The sequence below is a fragment of the Pseudophryne corroboree genome, chromosome 9 (genome assembly GCF_028390025.1).
Source record: "Pseudophryne corroboree isolate aPseCor3 chromosome 9, aPseCor3.hap2, whole genome shotgun sequence".
Lineage (NCBI taxonomy): Eukaryota > Metazoa > Chordata > Amphibia > Anura > Myobatrachidae > Pseudophryne > Pseudophryne corroboree.
Genome location: NC_086452.1, coordinates 40,940,436 through 40,955,542, shown reverse-complemented (window position 1 = coordinate 40,955,542; position 15,107 = coordinate 40,940,436). Strand labels below are relative to the sequence as shown.

At 44.2% G+C, this 15,107-nt stretch overlaps 1 protein-coding gene across 1 annotated transcript in view; it reads right to left on the bottom strand.

Moving 5' to 3' along the window:
- Positions 1 to 9,509: 9,509 nt before the first annotated feature.
- The window catches only part of TM2D1 (TM2 domain containing 1), a 101,191-nt gene continuing 95,593 nt past the window's right edge, over positions 9,510 to 15,107 (bottom strand). The window contains exon 7 of the mRNA XM_063939229.1: positions 9,510 to 10,433. The gene's annotated coding sequence lies outside the window, so the exon portion shown is untranslated. The remainder of the gene's footprint in view (positions 10,434 to 15,107) is intronic.

Genomic DNA, 15,107 nt, shown 5'->3' with positions numbered 1-15,107 from the left:
TCGCTGGATCCGTCGCACAGGGTAAGTAGGTCTGACCCTGGTCTTGTTTTGCAGGAAACTTTGTTAGCATAGCAGGGCTGCACAAGCGATCACAGCCCTGCATAGCTAAAATACACTCCCCCATAGGCGGCGGCAAGTTGATCGCACGAGCAGCAAAAAGTGGCTACGTGCGATCAACTCGGAATGACCACCTTTACCTACAGATCGGGTCTATTAATCATTCTGCCTCCTCCAGCACTTTTAGGAAGTCAGCTAATACGGCTTTCCAAGAAACCGCTATATTTTTTACCCCAAATTCTCACACTGTGCACTGCAAGGGCCGGAAGACGCGGAGGGATCCAAATGTATCCCTCTTTGCAATCTGGGTTTTCTACCTATAGGAAGGAGCAGGGCTCGGCAGACTAGTGCCATTGGTTCCAACTGTTAAGCTTTGAAAACGTTAAGACTGGGGATGACATGTAACATCAGAGCTTTAGTGCAAGGAGATATCTATGGTAGCCAGTGGCGCAGAGAGGGAGCGGGAGGGGCGGTACTAATTACTCTGGCCTGTGCTTATTGGAGGAGCCTGGCGGGGGCCCATGTCTGCGCTTCTCCTTCACTCCTCCTTCTTACCTGTCAGCCAGTCAGCAGCCTCTCTCCCTAGCCCAGCACACGCTGCTATGTTCTGGGTCCAGGAATCCTGCCTGCAATTGGAGTTAGTGATCGCACCCCCCCTGGATCTGCCTCCGGCTGAGGAGCTCACAGCCTCAGGTCGCACCACTCTGCAGCACACAAATGGGGGTTTTCCGCATTTTTTAAAGGGGGCATGGCCATACCTCTGTGATTAGGACACACCTTAACGACTTAACCTAGGCCCCAGCAATCTCTCTACAGCCCTGATGGTAGCTCCTGTGTTACTACATTGCTGAATGGGTCTTATATATGTGAAAAACATTAGTTTATGAAATGGCCCATTTCTTGCTACATTTTGCTAAAATTTCCAGTTATATTAGATGTCTACGTCTGCTAAAACAGTTGCCTATTAACTACAGTTCTCAGAATCACAATTTGATTGTAGATGTTTCTAGGTTTATTTATTGGTGACAAAGACACCAATAGATAACTTTCATTTACCTCTGTTATATTTATAATTTACATGTCTTTTTTTATTGAATATACAAATGTATTGAGGCAAATTCAATTGATAGCAACTTGCCGCTGAAGATCACCGCAATGTCTGACCACATTACTGCCATATTACGGTAGAAAACCTCACCTAAATGTCCCTAACACCTCTATGCATAGGAAAAATTATGGCTGTTACCAGGCTGCGTCTAACCATACCGGAGGCACTTTGGGGTCTGAATTCCCCATTGTTTCACAGGTGCTTTATAGATTGTAAGCTTACGAGCAGGGCCTTCCTACCTCTATGTCTGTCTGTTTTTACCCAGTTTTGTTCTATTACTGTTGTTCTAATTGTAACGGAATATGCTGCGCTATATAAGAAACTGTTAATAAATAAATAATATTGAATATTTGTTATTTTGAACTTATACAGTATAGTATGTATTGCCAGACGTAACTTATTTTCCATTACTTTTAGGAACTCAACTAATACTGCTATAGTGTTTGGAATCAGACTGCTCATATACTTTATATATAAAAGGTAAATAGTTTATTGAAGGTTGAATTAAGGCCATATCATTTTGCAATGAAAAGTTATGCTACAATCAAAGTTAACACTCAGACATAATGTTTAATGAGCGGAACAAAGTGGGCCATATAGAGCTGTCTATAGGGGCTGACAATACAAAGTGGGTACCTCCAAAAAGAGTGTGATGGCCGGCTATGCGCTAGCCAAAATAGTCTGCTCAGACGTTTGGCAATACGCTCATTTGTAATCTCATTAGTTTTCTAATATTGCAAAAATAAGTCAATCTACACAGAAAACCATACAGTGCATTATTGCAGAATATGGATTATATTCTATATAAAAACGGTCACTAACTAGAACATAAATGGGTGAAACCGATGATAAGCCACCAGCCAGGGGTAGTGGGGACTCACAGAGTTATAAGCTAAGAATTAGAACAGTAGTTTCTGCTTCGTCATTTAAGGTTTCTCCGTTTCTTGCAAGGGTCATCTATCTTCAGACATGAATTCATTGGCTTGTTCACGGCCTGCTGGAACCTGCAAGACAAGATGGCTATGGCCGTGGAAATTATCATGTGGAGAGAGAGATACGTTGTGGATAGGAGAGCACAGCAAGTAAGAGAGATGAGCAGCCGGCCCTCGTCAACATCATTCACAGATTCCAGGAGAGTAGTTCGCTTGTCGAATTAAGTTGCTTGAAAGGGCCATTCCTCCTGCGGGCACAGTGTTCCCTTTTCATCTGAAGATCGGTTCTTTGTTTAGACACATGTAGGAGATGCCTGAAGCCAGGAAGTAAACTCTTCCTCTCTACATTACATTACACATGTCATACCAGCTAATGCATTCAATAGAGTGCGTCTCTCATCAGCTGCAGCAGTTTATAATAAAGATGTAACTGAAAATCTCAGCATTACACCAGTCAGCACAGAAAAAGGAATCCTACTGTACTCCACCTGCAAACCACTATAAGCATTATGCAGCGCTGGGAACGTACGGAACCTTTCCACTCTGCATGTGTTTTGCACCAGAGTAGCATCAATGTGTTAAACGTAAATATGTACCCAAAGGTATTAAAGTGCGTTTATGTGCTTCTCTGTATTAATAATTAATTTCATACAAGTGTAAACATATGGCACACCCTGATAAAAAAAAAAAATTCCTATGTAAATTATGTTACATTTTTGGTAAAGAATTTATTTTGGGATGTCTTACATTGATGTGGGTTTTTATGCATTTATAATGTAATTTGCAATGTTTAAAGACATTGGGGGGGTATTCAATTGATGTTGGATCCTTTCCGACGGAAAGGATCCGACATTTCAGTATTCAATTAGCGGCCAAATCCGACAGGATTTCACCGTTCTCGACAATGTCAATCCAACTTTTTTTTAAAGTTGGATTGACATTGTCGGAAACGGGGCTAAAACCTGTCGGAATTGGCTTCGAATCCGACAAAACACGCAGCTCCGTGGCTAATCCGCCGATCCACGCGTTTTCCGACAAGTCGGAATTGCTAACCTGTCGGATAAACGGCAGCACAATTGAATAGGTCGGGACACTATCCGACCTAAACAAGTTGTCAGTTCCGACTTGAATTGAAAAAATGGGTGAGAGAACAATGTTAAGACGACTATTGCTGGAGATACTCGAGCTTATGTTGTGTATGCACTCACTAAATTCCGATCCACCCCTACCCCGCCACGTCGGCTAGCTGCCCTACCCACTACAGTCGGTTATTTTATTTCTGTATCTTGTACCTACAAATGTTAATTTACAGTGTACTGAGAGTGTAAGTCAAGTTACACTTACTATGTATATTCCTTGTACGGAGCTGCAGACACTGTGTGGCACCATAAAAATAAACGTTAAGTTTATTTTTCCTAAATGTCTCGCCTTCTGAACATAGAAATGTTAAGACATTAAAGCATAAGGGAGACGGGTCAGGAGTATTGGTCCCTGGTCCCTACCGTTGAATATTAACATGCTGCAAAGGGCACTTAAGTGTTCTAGGAATTGAATTAGCGGATATACCAACATACACTTGCTGCGGAGTATGGGTCATTCTGCATACCTCAGTCTATACTGGTCCAAAACCCAAATTTACCTATAAATTGTGTGCATCCAAAATAGCGGTTGGGCGTTGCAGAACCTTTGGTACTGTTCGGGTCTTTCCATAGTGACACGCTAGCTCTGCAGCTTGCAATTTAAGCCTCAACATTGAGTCATCCATGCTATAACTAGATTAAAGGTGATCAGAAGCCCCAAGACATTGCTAAATAGACCCAATAATGGGCGTCTCAGGTGAGAGGCACCAGCAAAGAGTTATTTTTGGGTTGGAGGAAATTTAAAATAAGGGGTATTGTTTTGACCCTTCAAACCTGTCCATACCGTAAGGAGTTCGGTTCATTATGAGTGCTTGTTATGTCAACATTAAGCATCTCAACATGCCCATGTCGGCATTTACCGGGTGAACATACCCCTGTGGGAGGTTAATCGCACATATATGGGAAAGCCTGGAGACAGGATTTTGTTGGATACTCCAGCCTCAAAATATTGAGGGCCTAGAGACCGCACAACTTTTCTGCAACAGGAACATAATACATGTTCCTATACTATTACTTATATCTATTAAAAGATGAAAATAGAATATACAGTAGTGCGGAAAAAAAACAAAGCAGAATTTGATGAAGATTTATCATCCTGCTAAATGCAACTAGTGTCTTTCTATTCTATTTTGTTGCATTGTAATCGAATTGATGCTGCACCGTTGCTTTATTTAAAAAAATTCTAACATTGTTAAAAAAAAAAAAAAAAAGAATTTGAATTTTAATGCTTTATTTAGCCACAGGAGCAGGACACGAACAAGCAAACACAACTGAACTTACAGAAGACAAGAAACCAGCTGTAGCTGAGTGTTATTCATTTGCCGTCAGTCCTGACAGCAAGGTGAGCAGCTCGCAACTAAACTACTCCAAACCGTTGTCGTTTCCAGATGTAGGTCTAGCAGTGTTTTCCATCAATGCAATTCCTACAAGTTGAAAATAACATCTACTATTATTTTAATAACTCAATTTTAAGAGGGGCTGCTGAGGAACAATACATCGTACCAAAGTCTATTACTCATTGTGAACCCCTTCTGCAACCAACCACGCGTTCGGCCATCTTTCTGTCTTCGTTCTACGTTAATGGATATCAAGCCTGATGATAAGCTATGTTTGCAATCATTATTTTAAACCCTCGTAAAATGATTACAGTATTTTAAATCCAGGACTGTGAATAAATGTGAGGGACAATGATGTAACTGTTCCTAGGGAGTCATATTTATACTCCATATCTAGAGGTGAGCCAAGATTCTCCTAAGCTCTTAAGAACCTTTAACACAGGATGCTATTTATCACATCAAACTTGCCTGATGCTACGTCCATACTGAAGCAATTAGGCTTTGCGTGTTTCGTCATCTTTCATAAAGTTGAGATAAGTTTTCCAAGCATGGTACAGTGTGGTAATTGAATTTTGATCAAACACACATGTTCTATAGCCCAGTATGGATATTTAAAGGCTGTGAAATGTTCTGAAAACTTCAGACTCACCATGCAGCCAAGAGGACAGGATGTACTCTGAGGGAGTGAGAAAGGAAGAGTGTTGTAACTCGCTACATCTGTAAAACAAATATTTTTGTTCTGGGTTTTGTACTTTGAAAATTGCTGCAAATCAAGTTCGTCTTAACGGGTGTACAGGTTGTCAAAATACACAGTAGTTCAAAACAGAACGGTGAGAATAAAATATCAGGGACCAGCAAGTATTGATGTTGCAGAAAACGTCCTCTTTATACCGCTATTCATTTTTTTTGCTACTTGTCCAATGTAGACATAGCTAGCCAACATCATAAACCCAACTAACTGTTAAGTCAGGAATTCCATGAATTAAAAATGTACTTTTAAAAAAATAAATAAACGTAAACCACTGTGGCTATAAAAAAACAAGCTTCATGAATGCCTTTTTTCCCTTACTGCTATTAATGATTTAGCAATTTGCAGATTTTTCAGTGTGATGAAACTGCCATGGCAACCACAGTCAATTGATGTAGTAAGCAAACGAATCTGGAACAGCCCCTCTCCCAAGCTGTGATTTCACTATGACATCCTCCTTCTCCTCTTCACATGACATGTTAAGTGTCTGAGAGACTGTGTGTCAACCATCTTTGTTATTCCAATATTGAGAGGTTAGAAAGGAGAGAAATGATTTGTTAAAGAATAGACATAACCCTTTGGCAAAGCACAACAATATTGTTTCCGCAAAGTAAGTAGTAGTACCTGACAAACTATACAGTGGTGAACAGGGAATTGAGAGAGGTGTGGGAAACTAGACTCCTGACTTTACAAACTCACTTGTTGCAAGTGTATAGCCTAGAGGTAAGCAGATCAGAAACAATGTGAATAATCTGCAAAGTAACTTCCCAATTGGGTAAAAGATGAATAAAGTCTGAAGTTCCCCTTTAATGAGTCATGCAACAGAATTGATAGGGTATGTACTTGTGATCTGGCAGTCCGGGCCAGCAAGCGTAAATCTTATAAATGACCAGCTACTGTACAGACAGAAAAATCCCTCTTAAGCAAGAATTGGCAGCAGATCGGTCCTGTTACATAACAGTCCGCAGTGGGCTGTGATACACAAAGCAGAGGCCAGGTCACATTAAGATATGGCCTGACAACTTGCTATGGTTAAGATTGTGAGGGAATCCTGGCAAGGCAGTATAATCATTCCATTCAATACTCTGTGAAACCCTATGTTGTAAAAATGGGTGGGTGGGTGGGTGGTGGGGGGGGGGGGTGTGGTGTGGTGTGTGTGTGTGTGTTAGATATCTATCTATCTATCTATCCATCCATACACACACATGTATATATACACATACACACTTAAAAAATGTGAAACAAGCAGCGTTTACTTCATCAACGTTTCGGGGAAACCGCTGTTTTTCTGGATAGATTATATTGCTGCTCTTGGAAAAAGGTCCTTAATAGAACCAGAACGTTGACATGGCATTTTTGCCGACTTGCTATATGAGCATTAAATAATCTTATTTGATGACTACTGTGGCGAGTGCCCCCTCTCTTTTGGATATTTACTTCTGGACTTCTATGGAGTTGCTGAGCTGGGAGTACACTGCTTGCTGCTTTCAAGTGAAGATGTGAGCACAGATTATAGGGGGTCATTCCGAGTTGATCGTAGCTGTGCTAAATTTAGCACAGCTACGATCCATCTTCCCTGACATGCGGGGGATGCCCAGCACAGGGCTAGACCGCCCCACATGTCAGTCCGCCCCCCCCCCCCCCCCGCATATATACAAAAGCATCGCCCAGCGGCGATGCTTTTGTATTTGTGGAGTAACTCCCGGCCAGCGCAGATCCTGCGGCTGGCCGGGAGCTGATCGTCGCTGCCACTGGTCACGCAGCCGCCGCGGCCCGCCCGCCCCCCCCCCCCCCCCCCCCAACGGTCCGGCCACACCTGCGTTGGCCGGACCGCGCCCCTTGAGCGGCGGCTTAACGCCGCCGTCCTGCCCCCTCCCGCCCAGAGTCCACCCCTGCCTCAGAGGCGATCGCTAGGCAACGACAGCTGCCATGCGCCGGCGCCGCAGTTCCGACCCGATCGCTGCGATAAACTGCAGCGAGCGATCGGGTCGGAATGACCCCCCCCCCTAGTCGGATAGATCTATATGTGCTTTTCAGATATGAAAATATTAAGGGGAGATATAATAAGTATATCACCTAACATCACAATGTGGAAATCCATGTGATAATATTAATACTTAGTTATATGCATTTTGAAGTTTGCGGCGGGGGCTATAGGTGTCTAGCAGGATATATTATTATATAATAACAGGATATATAATACGGTTAATATTTTGTTGCTCCTGGTCTCACTTAATGACTATTTAACATACAGTATACATACAGTATAGGCTGCTGCAGTGCATCAACTTGTAGGATGAACAAGTCGGTACTCCCTCCAAGTTTGACATTTGTCTGCATGAAAACATACACGGCTGGAAATGAAGTCCCTCTTGTGCTTTTCTTTCCCTTACTGATACCATCATCTACTCCCTACAACGGCACCTAACACTCGGGTTCTGCCGGCCCTGCTGATTGAGTATTACAACCGTCAATGCAGAAACGTCTCTAAACCATGTCCTGGTCCTCCAAGTAACTTTTACTTGTTTTGTTCTGTTTATGTACTTTGTAAGGCACTGCGTACCCCTTGTAACACCATATAAATTAAGGATAATAATAAACGAAGACATTTTCAACTACAAGTTCAGTTTCAAACTGCACGGAGCTCTCGGTTATCTGATTGTGGCCTGTTCCATATCATGATCAGCATCATCGGAGGAGCTTGCTTCCCAGATCTGTCCTACTTCAGGGCATCACTCCCAAGGATTGGACATGGAGAGATTTCAAGGAAAGGGAACCAAAATTTTAAATACTTTCAACATTCCTTATTTTAAAAAGGGAAAATCGTAATCATTACGTTTAATGCTTTGAACTAATACAATTCAATCTTGCTTAGTCTGCAAATCAAGAGAAGACCTGTAGGTGTCGCCACACGCACCACCCATTTAGCCACTGACCAATAGCAGCAAATTGTGCAGAAATATTTCTACAAGAGCGAATGTCTATGTATGGTACAGTATAACAACCTAAAAACCACTGAATCGCTCTTTACAATTTATTATAAATATATTTAACACAAAATATATATATATATATTACTACACATATAAACCACCAAGCAGGGAGAAGTAAAAGCAGATTAAGATTTAACCAATATATAACATTTATAGTGCAATGTACTGTTAGACACTTAATATCACAATGTATAGCACTTGCTCATTCGTTAGAACAAATGATTTGAAGACAATGTGCAGAAAAATCAATCGGGTAGCATACATCTTATATAACATAAGAATACTGGGGCAGATGTATTAACCTGGAGAAGGCATAAGGAAGTGATAAACCAGTGATATGTGCAAGGTGATAAAGGCACCAGCCAATCAGCTCCAATATGTAAATTAACAGTTAGGATCTGATTGGCTGCTGCCTTTATCACCTTGCACATATCACTGGTTTATCACTTCCTTATGCCTTCTCCAGGTTAATACATCTGCCCCACTGTATCCTCTGATCTCACGGGCATTCTAGTGATGCATCCTTGTGCCCGAGGTCAATCCTTTATGCCTAGGACAGAGACATGACACATAGGTAGGCCACGTTCTCCTCTTTGGGTGTCATGCATTCAAAATGATAAGCCAACAAAAATTTCCAAAGTAGCGCCACGACTGCAAAATATAAAAACATTTTACAAAAGTAAACAGTTAGTAGCTTCTCAGTCCTTCATTCTGTGAAACCCGTTTGCTCCAGTTAGGTTGATCATTTTTAATCGTGTAGATGAAGATGTGCGTCAGAACTTTGCATTGTGAACAGGACTAATTGGGCCAGGGTTAACGCTCTAGAGGGCCAGATTTAATTGGGTATGCAGGTCACGTTTCGGTTCTTCCGTTTGGCGAAGGTCTAGTGCTCCAAAAGGGCCTCCTCGGTGAGAGAAAGCGGACGATGACAAGGGGAGGAGTAAGCCTAGAAGGAGAGAGACTGACCAAAGTTAAACCAGTGCCAGGGCTTGCTTACTACTACCCTGGCACACATGCACTGCAGAAAGTACATCACCTACACCATGCCTCCAGGCCAATGTCTAACATCATTGCATTGTGACAGTATAACCATGCAAGACGACGACTGACAGGAGAAGGCATTATAGGTCGTAGACCAACACAATGGCACTCTACTGGAAAATTTGCATTTTTTTTCAATCAGCCTTCACTGGTGTTAATAGTTACATTTTATTGCCATCCGCCACTGTAGAAATATTTATTGTATATACAAAAACTGGACACAACATTAAAGAATCCTGCCAGGATTCCCTGAAATTTTCAACTGTTGGTGAGGGTTCCGGCCCAATCCAAACTGACAGCGGGCACCAGTTGCAGAGGTTGGCACCAAATAACACAGCGTAAAGAGAGAAGAAAGTTACAGGTGACTGTCTGTATACATATTCCTGAGCTGCAAAAGAATTCCGGCACATTCTGGATCAATACAATGTTCTCTTGAAATCTAATGGTGGAAAATAATTTAGCTGCAGCAACACAAATAGTCCAAAACCTAATTCATTCCTTATGTTTCAGAGCCGCAGCTCTTGGCAGATACTGATAACACTATGATAGATTAAAAGCAATGTTCTGTTCGGAGTCTTGTAAGCACAAGAAACTATATTTACTGCTCAAAACCCCGTTCCGTCAAGGTTAGCGGTGCTGGGAAAGACCTACAATCCGTTCAAACAATTGTATTGACGCCCAGCCTAAACCAATGGTAGACTGGTGTGAAGTCCCGGGTGGTGTGAAATTCCGTGGATTACAACAAAAAAAAAAAAAAGTGAAAAATAAAATTATATGGAAAAATAAATATTACTGTACAAGCCCCCCCGACTCCCAATACGCAAAAACATACTGTTAAGTTACTCAGTCCAACTTATGTCGTCGCTGGTTGTAAGGAAGAACCGACCTTGACTGCTCATTTCTCGGAAAACTCTTCATTTGGTGCTCACTTCTTGAAGGTTTTTACGGTCTTTTTTTTAGTCCCCCCGGCAATGGTATCGGACCCGTCTGAGGAAACCTGTGCACGGTATCAAACATGAACGATTCCCGCATCCTTCAGTAAAAAAGTGATCTTCGAACTACGGGAATTTCTGAAAATCTGAACAAAAGGTTAAAGCTCAACACTATCTACAGAAAAATCATACACATACTTTATATGACGTTAGTCTCATATTTACTGGTATTCTTGCCTAAGCCGACCTTTACTAATGTAATAAGGAGATTTATGGTAAGACTTACCATGGTTAAATCTCTTTCTGCGAGGTACACTGGATTCCACAGGGAATAACATCGGCATGTAGAGTTGGATCTTGATCCAAGGCACCAACAGGCTAAAGCTTTGACTGTTCCCAAGATGCACTGCACCGCCTCCTCTATATCCCCGCCTCCAGGCACCGGAGCTCAGTTTTGTTAACCAGTCCAATGCAGTAGCAGGTAAAAGAGACGGTAGATGTTAGCCACATAGAACCACATTCTCACGACAGGAGAAGGTACCAGCGGCTAATGCCATACAAATCCAAAAAACTAAGTGCGTCAGGGTGGGCGCCCTGTGGAATCCAGTGTACCTCGCAGAAAGAGATTTAACCATGGTAAGTCTTACCATAAATCTCCTTTTCTGCAGCGGGGTACACTGGGATTCCACAGGGAACAACATCGGGGATGTCCTAAAGCAGTTCCTCATGGGAGGGGACGCACTGTAGCGGGCACAAGAACCCGGTGTCCAAAGGAGGCATCCTGGGAGGCGGAGGTATCAAAGGCATAGAACCTGATGAATGTGTTCACTGAGGACCACGTAACCACCTTGCACAATTGTTCAAGGGACGCGCCACGGCGGGCCGCCCAAGAAGGTCCAACAGACCGAGTAGAATGGGCCTTAATAGCAGCAGGAGCTGGAAGTACAGCCTGCGCCTAAGCTTGTGCAATCACCATTCTATTCCATCTGGCCAACGTCTGCTTATTCGCATGCCAGCCACGTTTGTGAAAACCAAAAAGGACAAAGGGGTATACGCAATTGCCGCAAAAGTAAAAAAACGGGCCGTTTTCGACAAAAAAAAAAAAAACATGTCGAATTGGATTCGACAATGCAATACAGTACTTTTCGACAGAAAAACGGACGTTTCAGATTTGACTTTTTGCAATTCGACATTTTTTAAATTCGACATGTCTGCAATGGTAAAAATGCGGCTTTTCGACAAAAGTATATTCAATTGAAGAATGTCGATTCGACAACAGTGCTTTTCGACAGTAATTTCGTCAATTTCATTCAGCCTCACTTTGCTGGCGGAATCTAATAAAAAATTTTAAAAACATTTTTTTTGTGGTTTTTTTTTATTGCTAATAGCATATCTATTTATATTAGAAGGGATTATGTACTTGGTTTGTCTATTAGCAGACACAAGTATTATTTATATATATATTTTTTAATGGAATGGGTTAAAAACCCGAAAAAAAAATGCGTGGGGTCCCCCCTCCTAAGCATAACCAGCCTCGGGCTCTTTGAGCCGGTCCTGGTTGTAAAAATACGGGGGGGGGAAATTGACAGGGGATCCCCCGTATTTTTAGAACCAGCACCGGGCTCTGCGTCCGGTCCTGGTGCTAAAAATACGGGGGACAAAAGACGTAGGGGTCCCCCGTATTTTTAACACCAGCACCGGGCTCCACTAGCTGGAGAGATAATTCCACAGCCGGGGGACACTTTTATATCGGTCCCTGCGGCCGTGGCATTAAACCCCAACTAGTCACCCCTGGCCGGGGTACCCTGGAGGAGTGGGGACCCCTTCAATCAAGGGGTGTCCCCCTACCGCCACCCAAGGGCCAGGGGTGAAGCCCGAGGCTGTCCCCCCCCATCCATGGGCTGCGGATGGGGGGCTGATAGCCTTGTGTAAAATCAAAGAATATTGTTTTTTGCAGCAGAACTACAAGTCCCAGCAAGCCTCCCCCGCAAGCTGGTACTTGGAGAACCACAAGTACCAGCATGCGGGGGGGGGGGGGGGGGGAACGGGCCAGCTGGTACCTGTAGTTCTTCTGCAAAAAAAATACCCAAATAAAAACAGGACACGCACACCTTGAAAGTAAAACTTTATTACATACATGCCGACACACACATACTTACCTATGTTGACACGATGTTCGGTCCACTTCTCCAAGTAGAATCCATGGGGTACCTGAAAATAAAATTATACTCACCAAAATCCAGTGTCCTGTTCTTTTTTTTGTAATCCACGTACTTGGCAAAAAAAAAAAAAAAACCGCATACACGAACCACGAACTGAAAGGGGTCCCATGTTTACACATTGGACCCCTTTCCCCGAATGCTGAGACCCCCCGTGACTCCTGTCACTTGCCCCACCGCTGACCGCAAAGTTCCCACCATTGGAACTAATGCAGCGGCTGTGCAATGCGCTGTCTCACAGCTCAGATGCGCATAGCCAATCAGGAGAGTGCCACGACGTGGCGCTCCCTGATTGGCTGAAGGAGTCACGGGGGTCTCAGCATTCGGGGAAAGGGGTCCCATGTGTAAACATGGGACCCCTTTCAGTTCGTGGATCGGGTATGCGGTTTGTTTTTTTGCCAAGTACGTGGATTACAAAAAAAAAAAAGAACAGGACACTGGATTTAGGCGAGTATAGTTTTATTTTCAGGTACCCCGGATTCTTGGAGACGTCGACAGACGGAGACGTGGACACAGTCGGCGTGTGAACATAGGTAAGTATGTGTGTGTCGGCATGTATGTAATAAAGTTTTACTTTCACGGTGTGCGTGTACTGTTTATTTGGGTATTTTTTTTGCAGTAGAACTACAGGTACCAGCGGGCCCGTTTCCCCCCCGCATGCTGGTACTTGTGGTTCTCCAAGTACCAGCTTTCGGGGGAGGCTTGCTGAGACTTGTAGTTCTGCTGCAAAAAACATTCTTTTTTTTGACACAAGGCTATCAGCCCCCCATCCGCAGCCCTTGGATGGGGGGGGGGGGGGGGGGGCAGCCTCGGGCTTCACCCCTGGCCCTTGGGTGGCTGGAGGGGGGAGACCCCTTGATTTAAGGGGTCCCCACTCCTCCAGGGTACCCCGGCCAGGGGTGACTAGTTGGGTATTTAATGCCACGGCCGCAGGGACTGGTATAAAAGGGTCCCCCGGCTGTGGCATTATCTCCCCAGCTAGTGGAGCCCGGTGCTGGTTCAAAAAATACGGGGGACCCCTATGCTTTTTGTCCCCCGTATTTTTTGCACCAGGACCGGACGCAGAGCCCGGTGCTGGTTCTAAAAATACGGGGGATCCCCAGTCAATTTTTCCCCCGTATTTTTACAACCAGGACCGGCTCAAAGAGCCCGAGGCTGGTTATGCTTAGGAGGGTGGACCCCACGCAATTTTTTCTGTGCTTTTTAACCATTTTTGCGCCGTCGGAAAAGTTGAATCCAGGACGCACTTTATCCGTCAATTGGTCCGATTTTCGACAGCGGGACTGTCGAATCCGTTTTTTATTGAATATGTCGAATTCCGGCCCCGGCGGCCGGAATTCGACAGTCGAATTTAAAAACGGTCGAAATCCAGCCGGAATTCGACCACAATTGCATATACCCCATAGAGAGAAATCAGATCTCCTAAGGAAGGCGGTTCTCTTCACATAGGTAGGGAGAGCCTGTACCACCCACATCCAAAGACCGCTTTTTGGTGGACAAATCAGGAGAGATAAAGGCCGGGGCAACAATCTCTTGGTTAAGGTGGAAAGATGACACCACCTTAGGTAGATAACCAGGGCGAGTTCTAAGAACCGCACGGTCACGGTGAAAAATCAGAAAGGGTGACCGACAAGACAAGGTACCCAAGTCTGAAACCCATCTAGCAGAGGCAATAGCCAGCAAAAATAAGACCTGGAGCGAAAGCCATTTAAGGTCCACAGACTCAAGAGGCTCAAATGAAGACTCTTGCAGGGCATTCAGAACAACAGACAAATTCCATGGAGCCACACGAGGGACATAGGGAGGCTGAATCTGTAAAACACCCTGAGTGAAAGTGTGAACGACAGGAAGAGACGCAATCTTTCTCTGAAACCACACCGACAAGGCAGATATATGAACCTTGAGGGAGGACAGACGAAGGCCTAAGTCCAGGCCCTGTTGCAGTAAAGCCAAAAGTTTGTCAGTACTGAACTTGTATACATCGTAATTCTTAGCCGCACACCAGGTGAAGTAAGAATTCCAGACCCTATAATAAATCCGCGCCAAAGCTGGTATACGGCTTTTAACATAGTTTGAATAACCGTCTCAGAAAATCCTTTGGCCCTCAGGAGTGAAGCTTCAAGAGCCACGCCGTCAAAGCCAGTTGGGCCAGATCCTGGTAGACACAAGGGCCCTGAACGAGGAGGTCTGGGCATTGCGGAAGCAGAGGAGGACGCTCTATCAAGAGACCCTGCAGGTCTGAGAACCAATGCCGTCTGGGCCATGCTGGAGCAATTAGAAGTAGGATTCCTCCTTCTTGCTTGAACTTCCTTATTACCCTGGGCAGGAGTGACCCGGAGGGAACACGTATGGCAGGCGAAAAGTTCCATGGAATTGCCAGTGCGTCCACGAACTGCGCTTGAGGATCCCTTGTTCTTGCTCCGAAGACCGGGTCCCTGTGATTGTGTTGAGACGCCATCAGGTCTACATCTGGTAGGCCCCACTTGTCCACTAGGAGTTGAATGCTCCACACTCTGGTGTGTACGTCCTGACGACTGAGGAAGTCCGCTTCCCAGTTGAGGACCCCCGGAATGAACACTGCCGATATGGCTGGCAGATGGC